Source organism: Bufo bufo, chromosome 1, assembly GCF_905171765.1.
Source record: "Bufo bufo chromosome 1, aBufBuf1.1, whole genome shotgun sequence".
Lineage (NCBI taxonomy): Eukaryota > Metazoa > Chordata > Amphibia > Anura > Bufonidae > Bufo > Bufo bufo.
Genome location: NC_053389.1, coordinates 626,266,221 through 626,281,605, shown reverse-complemented (window position 1 = coordinate 626,281,605; position 15,385 = coordinate 626,266,221). Strand labels below are relative to the sequence as shown.

General features: G+C 43.4%; 1 long non-coding RNA gene across 2 annotated transcripts in view; it reads left to right on the top strand.

The window, feature by feature from the left end:
* LOC120987148 overlaps positions 1–15,385 on the top strand; it is a 91,785-nt gene that overhangs the window by 65,759 nt on the left and 10,641 nt on the right. Inside the window, exon 1 of one of the 2 annotated variants that reach the window (XR_005775932.1) lies at positions 14,794–14,866. The exons of the other annotated variant lie outside the window; for it this stretch is intronic. This is a non-coding gene — a long non-coding RNA (uncharacterized LOC120987148). Of the gene's footprint in view, positions 1–14,793; positions 14,867–15,385 lie in introns of those variants that run through there. 2 annotated transcript variants of the gene reach the window in all.

Here is a 15,385-nt window from a genome sequence, read left to right as displayed (position 1 = left end):
TTTTCTACAGCCAGCACCGTTGCTCATGTAATGGGCTCAGCGCAGCTGCCTGCTCCATACAACCCCTTACGCATAATAACGTACATCTATTTGATTATGGGTAAAGGGGTTTAATCCCCCTCTCCAATCCTCCTCTCCCATTTTATTCCACTTCCCATCTTCCCTTCTCAATTTGTCTCTCTCTCACTCCCTATTTTTACATGAACCCTGAGATATATAGTTATGTCCCTAGCGTGTTATAAATATTAATGTCTGTAGCATGTAGCAGGAACATATTATCACACCTCTGACTTTTTATAGGTGACGGATGCCCAGTGAAATGGTGGACCTGACATATTCCCTGGTCAACTACAAGAAAAGAATCACAAGACAGGTAATTAATATTTATATTAATTACTGATAATAATCAGGCTAGACATGAGTTCTAGTCCTGAAGTATCTTCCTGATACATGTGGATATACAGTATGTGGTTTCCATATGTATATCATATACAGACACTTCTATTATAACACAACCATATCTCAGGTATAGAGATAAGGAAGCTTATTTTTCTTTACTTCTATAATCAGGAAAAGCCATGTCTTTTAATTAGGATAAACTTGTTATGTTTTTTTAATCATTAAATGAGGGTATGCCCATTGTTCTCACTAACACATTGTAGGTGGGATGTTAGGGGCCAGGGTGCTGTCTAGCACCCCACTATCTTATTTATCATGCTCCACCTTACCCTTTCTCCATCTCTCCCCTTTTAGTCTCTGACCCTTTCTCTAACCCCTTAAAGACAAAGCACATTTTCATCTTTGCATTTTATTTTTTCCTCCCCTTATTCCAAGAGCAATAGCTTTTAAAATGTTCCATTTACATAGCCATATTAGGGGTTATTTTTTTTGTGAAACAAGATGTATTTTAGTCAGCTTTTTTTTTAACATAAAAATGTAAGCCCCGGTAGAGAGCTAGGATCTGCGCCCTTCTGATCGCTTGTCACATAGACCAGATTAGAGCACTATTGTGGTCCGTTAGATTCTGACATACTCCCTGCTGAGCTGTGCCTTGTGCAGAGCTTTACAGGGGGTTGAACATGACAGCCTGAAGACCCAGGGCTGTCATGGTTTTCTACTGGAGCCCCATGATTTAACTGCAGGGGCTTGTATCGAAATGCGGAGGGAGCCCCCTCCCTCACCACACATGGCTGGGTGTCATGGCTGATTCTGGTCATTGTGGTCAGGTTCCGGCTGTGTTATACAGCCAGAATCTAATGTGTTTGGAGCCTGCTCCATGCAACCACTTATGCATAATACCGTACATGTATGCGATTATGCATAAAAGGTTTAATCCCCCCCCTAACTAATCCCCCTCTTGCACTATTGTGGTGCATGAAATTACGACACCCTGCCTGTTAAGCTGTCCCTTGTGCACTGTTTTATACGCCGTTAACCATGATAGCCCAAAGTCTTTAAGAAGGCCCAGGGCTGTTGTGGCAACTGGTTGGAGCTCCGTGATTTTGCTGCAGGGGCTTGGATAGGAAAGCAGAAGGAGCCTTTTTCCTCTGCCTAACCCCACATATGCAGCTATCTCTATGAAACCCTGAATCTGAGCAGTTGTATGACACAGTTTGGCCCCATCGCTGATACCGGTAATTCTGACTGTACCATATTATACAGCCAGCACCTATCATGTATAGAGTGGGCTCAGCGCAGTAAACTGCTCCATACTACCCGTTACGCAATACCACGTACATGTACGTGATTATGTGTGAATGGGTTAAATCCCCAAGACACACACTAATACCCCTATCCCACTATTGTGGTCCAAGAGATTATTACCCTCTGCTTGCTAAGCTGTGCCTCGTGCTCAGTTTTTCAGGCAGTTAACCAAGACAGCCTGACGACCCTTTCTAAAGGACCAGGGCTGGCATGGTAACTAATTGGATCTCCGTCATTTCACTGCTGGGGCTTGGTATGATAGGCCGAAGGAGCTCCCTCCTTTTGCCTAACCCCACACATGCAGCTATCTCTACTAAACGTGGCATCTGAGATATTAAATGACCAAGTTTGAGGTCATTGCGGATCTAATCATTTTGGCTGGGCTGTATTGTACAGCAAGCACACATCGTCTATGGAGTGGGCTTAGTGACGTAACCTGCACCATACAACCCCTTAAGCATAATTAGGAACATGAACGTGATTATGCGTGAAGGGGTTAATCCCCCTCTCCCACTATTGTAGTCCATGAGATTATTATACTCTGCCTGCTGAGCTTTAGGTCGTGAACGGTTTTACAGGCACTTAACCATGACAGCCCAAAAACCCTTTTTTAAGATCTAGGGCTGTCATGGTAACTGATTGGAGCTCCGTGATTTCATAGCAGGGGCTTTGATCGGGAGGCAGAAGGAGCACCCTCCTTCTGACTAACAACACGTATGTTGCTGTATTTAGGAAACATGGCAGCTGAGTGGTTAAATGACCGGGTTTGGCTTCATCGCTGATCCTGGTCATTTTGGCTGGGCTGTATTATACAGCCAGCACCTGTCGTTTAAGGTGCAGCCTAAGCGCAACAAACTGCTCTATACAACCCCTTAAGAATAAAAACGTATATCCACGTGATTATGGGTGAAGGGGTTAATCACCCTAACTAATTTCCCTCTCCCACTATTGTAGTATATGAGATTATGATACTCTGCCTGCTAAGCTGTGCCATGGTCACAGTTTTACAGGCAGTTAACTATGACAGCCATAAAACCCTTTCTGAAGATCAAGGGCTGTCATGGTAACTGAATAGAGCTCCATGATTTCTTAGAAGGAGCTTGAATCGGAAGGTAGAGAGAGCCCCCTCCCTTTGACTAAGCCCACATATGCCACTATCTTTATTAAACACGGCATCTAATCCGAGTTTGGAGTTATTGCCCATCCTTGCCATTTTGGCTGCACTGTTTTCTACAGCCAGCACCCGTTGCTCATGTAATGGGCTCAGCGCAGCTGCCTGCTCCATACAACCCCTTACGCATAATAACGTACATCTATGTGATTATGGGTAAAGGGGTTAATCCCCCTCTCCAATCCTCCTCTCCCATTTTATTCCACTTCCCATCTTCCCTTCTCAATTTGTCTCTCTCTCACCTCCCTATTTTTACATGAACCCTGAGATATATAGTTATGTCCCTAGCGTGTTATAAATATTAATGTCTGTAGCATGTAGCAGGAACATATTATCACACCTCTGACTTTTTATAGGTGACGGATGCCCAGTGAAATGGTGGACCTGACATATTCCCTGGTCAACTACAAGAAAAGAATCACAAGACAGGTAATTAATATTTATATTAATTACTGATAATAATCAGGCTAGACATGAGTTCTAGTCCTGAAGTATCTTCCTGATACATGTGGATATACAGTATGTGGTTTCCATATGTATATCATATACAGACACTTCTATTATAACACAACCATATCTCAGGTATAGAGATAAGGAAGCTTCTTTTTCTTTACTTCTATAATCAGGAAAAGCCATGTCTTTTAATTAGGATAAACTTGTTATGTTTTTTTAATCATTAAATGAGGGTATGCCCATTGTTCTCACTAACACATTGTAGGTGGGATGTTAGGGCCAGGGTGCTGTCTAGCACCCCACTATCTTATTTATCATGCTCCACCTTACCCTTTCTCCATCTCTCCCCTTTTAGTCTCTGACCCTTTCTCTAACCCCTTAAAGACAAAGCACATTTTCATCTTTGCATTTTATTTTTTCCTCCCCTTATTCCAAGAGCAATAACTTTTAAAATGTTCCATTTACATAGCCATATTAGGGGTTATTTTTTTTGTGAAACAAGATGTATTTTAGTCAGCTTTTTTTTTAACATAAAAAAGTAAGCCCCGGTAGAGAGCTAGGATCTGCGCCCTTCTGATCGCTTGTCACATAGACCAGAATAGAGCACTTTTGTGGTCCGTTAGATTCTGACATACTCCCTGCTGAGCTGTGCCTTGTGCAGAGCTTTACAGGGGGTTGAACATGACAGCCTGAAGACCCAGGGCTGTCATGGTTTTCTACTGGAGCCCCATGATTTAGCTGCAGGGGCTTGTATCGAAATGCGGAGGGAGCCCCCTCCCTCACCACACATGGCTGGGTGTCATGGCTGATTCTGGTCATTGTGGTCAGGTTCCGGCTGTGTTATACAGCCAGAATCTAATGTGTTTGGAGCCTGCTCCATGCAACCACTTATGCATAATACCGTACATGTATGCGATTATGCATAAAAGGTTTAATCCCCCCCTAACTAATCCCCCTCTTGCACTATTGTGGTGCATGAAATTATGACACCGTGCCTGTTAAGCTGTCCCTTGTGCACTGTTTTATACGCCGTTAACCATGATAGCCCGAAGCCTTTAAGAAGGCCCAGGGCTGTTGTGGCAACTGGTTGGAGCTCCGTGATTTTGCTGCAGGGGCTTGGATAGGAAAGCAGAAGGAGCCTTTTTCCTCTGCCTAACCCCACATATGCAGCTATCTCTATGAAACCCTGAATCTGAGCAGTTGTATGACACAGTTTGGCCCCATCGCTGATACCGGTAATTCTGACTGTACCATATTATACAGCCAGCACCTATGAAGTATAGAGTGGGCTCAGCGCAGTAAACTGCTCCATACTACCCGTTACGCAATACCACGTACATGTACGTGATTATGTGTAAATGAATTAAATCCCCAAGACACACACTAATACCCCTATCCCACTATTGTGGTCCAAGAGATTATTACCCTCTGCTTGCTAAGCTGTGCCTCGTGCTCAGTTTTTCAGGCAGTTAACCAAGACACCCTGACGACCCTTTCTAAAGGACCAGGGCTGGCATGGTAACTAATTGGATCTCCGTCATTTCACTGCTGGGGCTTGGTATGAAAGGCCGAAGGAGCTCCCTCCTTTTGCCTAACCCCACACATGCAGCTATCTCTACTAAACGTGGCATCTGAGATATTAAATGACCAAGTTTGAGGTCATTGCGGATCTAATCATTTTGGCTGGGCTGTATTGTACAGCAAGCACACATCGTGTATGGAGTGGGCTTAGTGACGTAACCTGCACCATACAACCTCTTAAGCATAATTAGGAACATGAACGTGATTATGCGTGAAGGGGTTAATCCCCCTCTCCCACTATTGTAGTCCATGAGATTATTATTCTCTGCCTGCTAAGCTGTGCCATGGTCACAGTTTTACAGGCACTTAACCATGACAGCCCAAAAACCCTTTTTTAAGATCTAGGGCTGTCATGGTAACTGATTGGAGCTCCGTGATTTCATAGCAGGGGCTTTGATCGGGAGGCAGAAGGAGCACCCTCCTTCTGACTAACAACACATATGTTGCTGTCTTTAGGAAACATGGCAGCTGAGTGGTTAAATGACCGGGTTTGGCTTCATCGCAGATCCTGGTCATTTTGGCTGGGCTGTATTACACAGCCAGCACCTGTCATTTAAGGAGCAGCCTAAGCGCAACAAACTGCTCTATACAACCCCTTAAAAAAAAATAACGTATATCCACGTGATTAAGGGTGAAGGGGTTAATCACCCTAACTAATTTCCCTCTCCCACTATTGTAGTATATAAGATTATGATACTCTGCCTGCTAAGCTGTGCCATGGTCACAGTTTTACAGGCAGTTAACTATGACAGCCATAAAACCCTTTCTGAAGATCAAGGGCTGTCATGGTAACTGAATGGAGCTCCATGATTTCTCAGAAGGAGCTTGAATCGGAAGGTAGAGAGAGCCCCCTCCCTTTGACTAAGCCCACATATGCCACTATCTTTATTAAACACGGCATCTAATCCGAGTTTGGAGTTATCGCCCATCCTTGCCATTTTGGCTGCACTGTTTTCTACAGCCAGCACCCGTTGCTCATGTAATGGGCTCAGCGCAGCTGCCTGCTCCATACAACCCCTTACGCATAATAACGTACATCTATTTGATTATGGGTAAAGGGGTTAATCCCCCTCTCCAATCCTCCTCTCCCATTTTATTCCACTTCCCATCTTCCCTTCTCAATTTGTCTCTCTCTCAACTCCCTATTTTTACATGAACCCTGAGATATATAGTTATGTCCCTAGCGTGTTATAAATATTAATGTCTGTAGCATGTAGCAGGAACATATTATCACACCTCTGACTTTTTATAGGTGACGGATGCCCAGTGAAATGGTGGACCTGACATATTCCCTGGTCAACTACAAGAAAAGAATCACAAGACAGGTAATTAATATTTATATTAATTACTGATAATAATCAGGCTAGACATGAGTTCTAGTCCTGAAGTATCTTCCTGATACATGTGGATATACAGTATGTGGTTTCCATATGTATATCATATACAGACACTTCTATTATAACACAACCATATCTCAGGTATAGAGATAAGGAAGCTTCTTTTTCTTTACTTCTATAATCAGGAAAAGCCATGTCTTTTAATTAGGATAAACTTGTTATGTTTTTTTAATCATTAAATGAGGGTATGCCCATTGTTCTCACTAACACATTGTAGGTGGGATGTTGGGGCCAGGGTGCTGTCTAGCACCCCACTATCTTATTTATCATGCTCCACCTTACCCTTTCTCCATCTCTCCCCTTTTAGTCTCTGACCTTTTCTCTAACCCCTTAAAGACAAAGCACATTTTCATCTTTGCATTTTATTTTTTCCTCCCCTTATTCCAAGAGCAATAACTTTTAAAATGTTCCATTTACATAGCCATATTAGGGGTTATTTTTTTAGTGAAACAAGATGTATTTTAGTCAGCTTTTTTTTTAACATAAAAATGTAAGCCCCGGTAGAGAGCTAGGATCTGCGCCCTTCTGATCGCTTGTCACATAGACCAGAATAGAGCACTATTGTGGTCCGTTAGATTCTGACACGCTCCCTGCTGAGCAGTGCCTTGAACATGACAGCCTGAAGACCCAGGGCTGTCATGGTTTTCTACTGGAGCCCCATGATTTAGCTGCAGGGGCTTGGATCGAAATGCGGAGGGAGCCCCCTCCCTCACCACACATGGCTGGGTGTCATGACTGATTCTGGTCATTGTGGTCAGGTTCCGGCTGTGCTAAACAGCCAGAATCTAATGTGTTTGGAGCCTGCTCCATGCAACCACTTATGCATAATACCGTACATTTATGCGATTATGCATAAAAGGTTTAATCCCCCCCTAACTAATCCCCCTCTTGCACTATTGTGGTGCATGAAATTATGACACCGTGCCTGTTAAGCTGTCCCTTGTGCACTGTTTTATACGCCATTAACCATGATAGCCCGAAGCCTTTAAGAAGGCCCAGGGCTGTTGTGACAACTGGTTGGAGCTCCGTGATTTTGCTGCAGGGGCTTGGATAGGAAAGCAGAAGGAGCCTTTTTCCTCTGCCTAACCCCACATATGCAGCTATCTCTATGAAACCCTGAATCTGAGCAGTTAAATGACACAGTTTGGACCCATCGCTGATACCGGTAATTCTGACTGTACCATATTATACAGCCAGCACCTATGATGTATAGAGTGGGCTCAGCGCAGTAAACTGCTCCATACTACCCGTTACGCATTACCACGTACATGTACGTGATTATTCGTGAATGGGTTAAATCCCCAAGACACACACTAATACCCCTATCCCACTATTGTGGTCCAAGAGATTATTACCCTCTGCTTGCTAAGCTGTGCCTCGTGCTCAGTTTTTCAGGCAGTTAACCAAGACAGCCTGGCGACCCTTTCTAAAGGACCAGGGCTGGCATGGTAACTAATTGGATCTCCGTCATTTCACTGCTGGGGCTTGGTATAAAAGGCCGAAGGAGCTCCCTCCTTTTGCCTAACCCCACACATGCAGCTATCTCTACTAAACGTGGCATCTGAGATATTAAATGACCAAGTTTGAGGTCATTGCGGATCTAATCATTTTGGCTAGGCTGTATTGTACAGCAAGCACACATCGTGTATGGAGTGGGCTTAGTGACTTAACCTGCACCATACAACCCCTTAAGCATAATTAGGAACATGAACGTGATTATGCGTGAAGGGGTTAATCCCCCTCTCCCACTATTGTAGTCCATGAGATTATTATACTCTTCCTGCTGAGCTTTAGGTCGTGAACGGTTTTACAAGCACTTAACCATGACAGCCCAAAAAACCCTTTTTTAAGATCTAGGGCTGTCATGGTAACTGATTGGAGCTCCGTGATTTCATAGCAGGGGCTTTGATCGGGAGGCAGAAGGAGCACCCTCCTTCTGACTAACAACACATATGTTGCTGTCTTTAGGAAACATGGCAGCTGAGTGGTTAAATGACCGGGTTTGGCTTCATCGCAGATCCTGGTCATTTTGGCTGGGCTGTATTACACAGCCAGCACCTGTCATTTAAGGAGCAGCCAAAGCGCAACAAACTGCTCTATACAACCCCTTAAGAATAATAACGTATATCCACGTGATTATGGGTGAAGGGGTTAATCACCCTAACTAATTTCCCTCTCCCACTATTGTAGTATATGAGATTATGATACTCTGCCTGCTAAGCTGTGCCATGGTCACAGTTTTACAGGCAGTTAACTATGACAGCCATAAAACCCTTTCTGAAGATCAAGGGCTGTCATGGTAACTGAATGGAGCTCCATGATTTCTCAGAAGGAGCTTGAATCGGAAGGTAGAGAAAGCCCCCTCCCTTTGACTAAGCCCACATATGCCACTATCTTTATTAAACACGGCATCTAATCCGAGTTTGGAGTTATCGCCCATCCTTGCCATTTTGGCTGCACTGTTTTCTACAGCCAGCACCCGTTGCTCATGAAATGGGCTCAGCGCATCTGCCTGCTCCATACAACCCCTTACGCATAATAACGTACATCTATGTGATTATGGGTAAAGGGGTTAATGCCCCCTCTCCAATCCTCCTCTCCCATTTTATTCCACTTCCCATCTTCCCTTCTCAATTTGTCTCTCTCTCACCTCCCTATTTTTACATGAACCCTGAGATATATAGTTATGTCCCTAGCGTGTTATAAATATTAATGTCTGTAGCATGTAGCAGGAACATATTATCACACCTCTGAATTTTTATAGGTGACGGATGCCCAGTGAAATGGTGGACCTGACATATTCCCTGGTCAACTACAAGAAAAGAATCACAAGACAGGTAATTAATATTTAATTACTGATAATAATCAGGCTAGACATGAGTTCTAGTCCTGAAGTATCTTCCTGATACATGTGGATATACAGTATGTGGTTTCCATATGTATATCATATACAGACACTTCTATTATAACACAACCATATCTCAGGTATAGAGATAAGGAAGCTTCTTTTTCTTTACTTCTATAATCAGGAAAAGCCATGTCTTTTAATTAGGATAAACTTGTTATGTTTTTTTAATCATTAAATGAGGGTATGCCCATTGTTCTCACTAAAACATTGTAGGTGGGATGTTAGGGCCAGGGTGCTGTCTAGCACCCTACTATCTTATTTATCATGCTCCACCTTAATCTTTCTCCATCTCTCCCCTTTTAGTCTCTGACCCTTTCTCTAACCCCTTAAAGACAAAGCACATTTTCATCTTTGCATTTTATTTTTTCCTCCCCTTATTCCAAGAGCAATAACTTTTAAAATGTTCCATTTACATAGCCATATTAGGGGTTATTTTTTTGTGAAACAAGATGTATTTAAGTCAGCTTTTTTTTTAACATAAAAATGTAAGCCCCGGTAGAGAGCTAGGATCTGCGCCCTTCTGATCGTTTGTCACATAGACCAGAATAGAGCACTATTGTGGTCCGTTAGATTCTGACACGCTCCCTGCTGAGCAGTGCCTTGAACATGACAGCCTGAAGACCCAGGGCTGTCATGGTTTTCTACTGGAGCCCCATGATTTAGCTGCAGGGGCTTGGATCGAAATGCGGAGGGAGCCCCCTCCCTCACCACACATGGCTGGGTGTCATGACTGATTCTGGTCATTGTGGTCAGGTTCCGGCTGTGCTAAACAGCCAGAATCTAATGTGTTTGGAGCCTGCTCCATGCAACCACTTATGCATAATACCGTACATTTATGCGATTATGCATAAAAGGTTTAATCCCCCCCTAACTAATCCCCCTCTTGCACTATTGTGGTGCATGAAATTATGACACCGTGCCTGTTAAGCTGTCCCTTGTGCACTGTTTTATACGCCATTAACCATGATAGCCCGAAGCCTTTAAGAAGGCCCAGGGCTGTTGTGACAACTGGTTGGAGCTCCGTGATTTTGCTGCAGGGGCTTGGATAGGAAAGCAGAAGGAGCCTTTTTCCTCTGCCTAACCCCACATATGCAGCTATCTCTATGAAACCCTGAATCTGAGCAGTTAAATGACACAGTTTGGACCCATCGCTGATACCGGTAATTCTGACTGTACCATATTATACAGCCAGCACCTATCATGTATAGAGTGGGCTCAGCGCAGTAAACTGCTCCATACTACCCGTTACGCATTACCACGTACATGTACGTGATTATTCGTGAATGGGTTAAATCCCCAAGACACACACTAATACCCCTATCCCACTATTGTGGTCCAAGAGATTATTACCCTCTGCTTGCTAAGCTGTGCCTCGTGCTCAGTTTTTCAGGCAGTTAACCAAGACAGCCTGGCGACCCTTTCTAAAGGACCAGGGCTGGCATGGTAACTAATTGGATCTCCGTCATTTCACTGCTGGGGCTTGGTATAAAAGGCCGAAGGAGCTCCCTCCTTTTGCCTTACCCCACACATGCAGCTATCTCTACTAAACGTGGCATCTGAGATATTAAATGACCAAGTTTGAGGTCATTGCAGATCTAATAATTTTGGCTGGGCTGTATTGTACAGCAAGCACACATCGTGTATGGAGTGGGCTTAGTGACATAACCTGCACCATACAACCCCTTAAGCATAATTAGGAACATGAACGTGATTATGCGTGAAGGGGTTAATCCCCCTCTCCCACTATTGTAGTCCATGAGATTATTATACTCTGCCTGCTGAGCTTTAGGTCGTGAACGGTTTTACAGGCACTTAACCATGACAGCCCAAAAACCCTTTTTTAAGATCTAGGGCTGTCATAGTAACTGATTGGAGCTCCGTGATTTCATAGCAGGGCCTTTGATCGGGAGGCAGAAGGAGCACCCTCCTTCTGACTAACAACACATATGTTGCTGTCTTTTGGAAACATGGCAGCTGAGTGGTTAAATGACCGGGTTTGGCTTCATCGCAGATCCTGGTCATTTTGGCTGGGCTGTATTACACAGCCAGCACCTTTCATTTAAGGAGCAGCCTAAGCGCAACAAACTGCTCTATACAACCCCTTAAGAATAATAACGTATATCCACGTGATTATGGGTGAAGGGGTTAATCACCCTAACTAATTTCCCTCTCCCACTATTGTAGTATATGAGATTATGGTACTCTGCCTGCTAAGCTGTGCCATGGTCACAGTTTTACAGGCAGTTAACTATGACAGCCATAAAACCCTTTCTGAAGATCAAGGGCTGTCATGGTAACTAAATGGAGCTCCATGATTTCTCAGAAGGAGCTTGAATCGGAAGGTAGAGAGAGCCCCCTCCCTTTGACTAAGCCCACATATGCCACTATCTTTATTAAACACGGCATCTAATCCGAGTTTGGAGTTATCGCCCATCCTTGCCATTTTGGCTGCACTGTTTTCTACAGCCAGCACCCGTTGCTCATGAAATGGGCTCAGCGCATCTGCCTGCTCCATACAACCCCTTACGCATAATAACGTACATCTATGTGATTATGGATAAAGGGGTTAATGCCCCCTCTCCAATCCTCCTCTCCCATTTTATTCCACTTCCCATCTTCCCTTCTCAATTTGTCTCTCTCTCACCTCCCTATTTTTACATGAACCCTGAGATATATAGTTATGTCCCTAGCGTGTTATAAATATTAATGTCTGTAGCATGTAGCAGGAACATATTATCACACCTCTGACTTTTTATAGGTGACGGATGCCCAGTGAAATGGTGGACCTGACATATTCCCTTGTCAACTACAAGAAAAGAATCACAAGACAGGTAATTAATATTTAATTACTGATAATAATTAGGCTAGACATGAGTTCTAGTCCTGAAGTATCTTCCTGATACAGGTGGATATACAGTATGTGGTTTCCATATGTATATCATATACAGACACTTCTATTATAACACAACCATATCTCAGGAATAGAGATAAGGAAGCTTCTTTTTCTTTACTTCTATAATCAGGAAAAGCCATGTCTTTTAATTAGGATAAACTTGTTATGTTTTTTTAATCATTAAATGAGGGTATGCCCATTGTTCTCACTAAAACATTGTAGGTGGGATGTTAGGGCCAGGGTGCTGTCTAGCACCCCACTATCTTATTTATCATGCTCCACCTTACTCTTTCTCCATCTCTCCCCTTTTAGTCTCTGACCCTTTCTCTAACCCCTTAAAGACAAAGCACATTTTCATCTTTGCATTTTATTTTTTCCTCCCCTTATTCCAAGAGCAATAACTTTTAAAATGTTCCATTTACATAGCCATATTAGAGGTTATTTTTTTGTGAAACAAGATGTATTTAGGTCAGCTTTTTTTTTAACATAAAAATGTAAGCCCCGGTAGAGAGCAAGGATCTACCCCTTCTGATCGTTTGTCACATAGACCAGAATAGAGCACTATTGTGGTCCGTTAGATTCTGACACGCTCCCTGCTGAGCAGTGCCTTGAACATGACAGCCTGAAGACCCAGGGCTGTCATGGTTTTCTACTGGAGCCCCATGATTTAGCTGCAGGGGCTTGGATCGAAATGCGGAGGGAGCCCCCTCCCTCACCACACATGGCTGGGTGTCATGGCTGATTCTGGTCATTGTGGTCAGGTTCCGGCTGTGTTATACAGCCAGAATCTAATGTGTTTGGAGCCTGCTCCATGCAACCACTTATGCATGATACCGTACATTTATGCGATTATGCATAAAAGGTTTAATCCCCCCCTAACTAATCCCCCTCTTGCACTATTGTGGTGCATGAAATTATGACACCCTGCCTGTTAAGCTGTCCCTTGTGCACTGTTTTATACGCCGTTAACCATGATAGCCCGAAGCCTTTAAGAAGGCCCAGGGCTGTTGTGGCAACTGGTTGGAGCTCCGTGATTTTGCTGCAGGGGCTTGGATAGGAAAGCAGAAGGAGCCTTTTTCCTCTGCCTAACCCCACATATGCAGCTATCTCTATGAAACCCTGAATCTGAGCAGTTAAATGACACAGTTTGGACCCATCGCTGATACCGGTAATTCTGACTGTACCATTTTATACAGCCAGCACCTATTATGCGATTATGCGTGAATGGGTTAAATCCCCAAGACACACACTAATACCCCTATCCCACTATTGTGGTCCAAGAGATTATTACCCTCTGCTTGCTAAGCTGTGCCTCGTGCTCACTTTTTCAGGCAGTTAACCAAGACAGCCTGACGACCCTTTCTAAAGGACCAGGGCTGGCATGGTAACTAATTGGATCTCCGTTATTTCACTGCTGGGGCTTGGTATAAAAGGCCGAAGGAGCTCCCTTTTTTTTGCCTTACCCCACACATGCAGCTATCTCTACTAAACGTGGCATCTGAGATATTAAATGACCAAGTTTGAGGTCATTGCAGATCTAATAATTTTGGCTGGGCTGTATTGTACAGCAAGCACACATCGTGTATGGAGTGGGCTTAGTGACGTAACCTGCACCATACAACCCCTTAAGCATAATTAGGAACATGAACGTGATTATGCGTGAAGGGGTTAATCCCCCTCTCCCACTATTGTAGTCCATGAGATTATTATACTCTGCCTGCTGAGCTTTAGGTCGTGAACGGTTTTACAGGCACTTAACCATGACAGCCCAAAAACCCTTTTTTAAGATCTAGGACTGTCATAGTAACTGATTGGAGCTCCGTGATTTCATAGCAGGGGCTTTGATCGGGAGGCAGAAGGAGCACCCTCCTTCTGACTAACAACACATATGTTGCTGTCTTTTGGAAACATGGCAGCTGAGTGGTTAAATGACCGGGTTTGGCTTCATCGCTGATCCTGGTCATTTTGGCTGGGCTGTATTATACAGCCAGCACCTGTCGTTTAAGGAGCGGCCTAAGCGCAACAAACTGCTCTATACAACCCCTTAAGAATAATAACGTATATCCACGTGATTATGGGCGAAGGGGTTAATCATCCTAACTAATTTCCCTCTCCCACTATTGTAGTATATGAGATTATGATACTATGCCTGCTAAGCTGTGCCATAGTCACAGTTTTACAGGCAGTTAACTATGACAGCCATAAAACCCTTTCTGAAGATCAAGGGCTGTCATGGTAACTGATTGGAGCTCCATGATTTCTCAGAAGGAGCTTGAATCGGAAGGTAGAGAGAGCCCACTCCCTTTGACTAAGCCCACATATGCCACTATCTTTATTAAACACGGCATCTAATCCGAGTTTGGAGTTATCGCCCAACCTTGTCATTTTGGCTGCACTGTTTTCTACAGCCAGCACCTGTTGCTCATGAAATGGGCTCAGCGCAGCTGCCTGCTCCATACAACCCCTTAATCATAATAACGTACATCTATGTGATTATGGGTGAAGGGGTTAATCCCCCTCTCCCATTTTATTCCACTTCCCATCTTCCCTTCTCAATTTGTCTCTCTCTCACCTCCCTATTTTTACATGAACCCTGAGATATATAGTTATGTCCCTAGAGTGTTATAAATATTAATGTCTGTAGCATGTAGCAGGAACATATTATCACACCTCTGACTTTTTTTAGGTGACGGATGCCCAGTGAAATGGTGGACCTGACATATTCCCTGGTCAACTACAAGAAAAGAATCACAAGACAGGTAATTAATATTTATCTTAACTACTGATAATAATCAGGCTAGACATGAGTTCTAGTCCTGAAGTATCTTCCTGATATAAGTGGATATACAGTATGTGGTTTCCATATGTATATCATATACAGACTCTTCTATTATAACACAACCATATCTCAGGTATAGAGATAAGGAAGCTTCTTTTTCTTTACTTCTATAATCAGGAGAAGCCATGTCTTTTAATTAGGATAAACTTGTTATGTTTTTTTAATCATTAAATGAGGGTATGCCCATTGTTCTCACTAACACATTGTATGTGGGATGTTAGGGCCAGGGTGCTGTCTAGCACCCCACTATTTTATTTATCATGCTCCACTTTACCCTTTCTACATCTCTCCCCTTTTAGTCTCTGACCCTTTCTCTAACCCCTTAAGGACAAAGCACATTTTCATCATTGCATTTTATTTTTTTCTCCTCTTATTCCTAGAGCAATAACCTTTAAAATGTTCCATTTACATAGCCATATTAGGGGTTATTTTTTTTGTG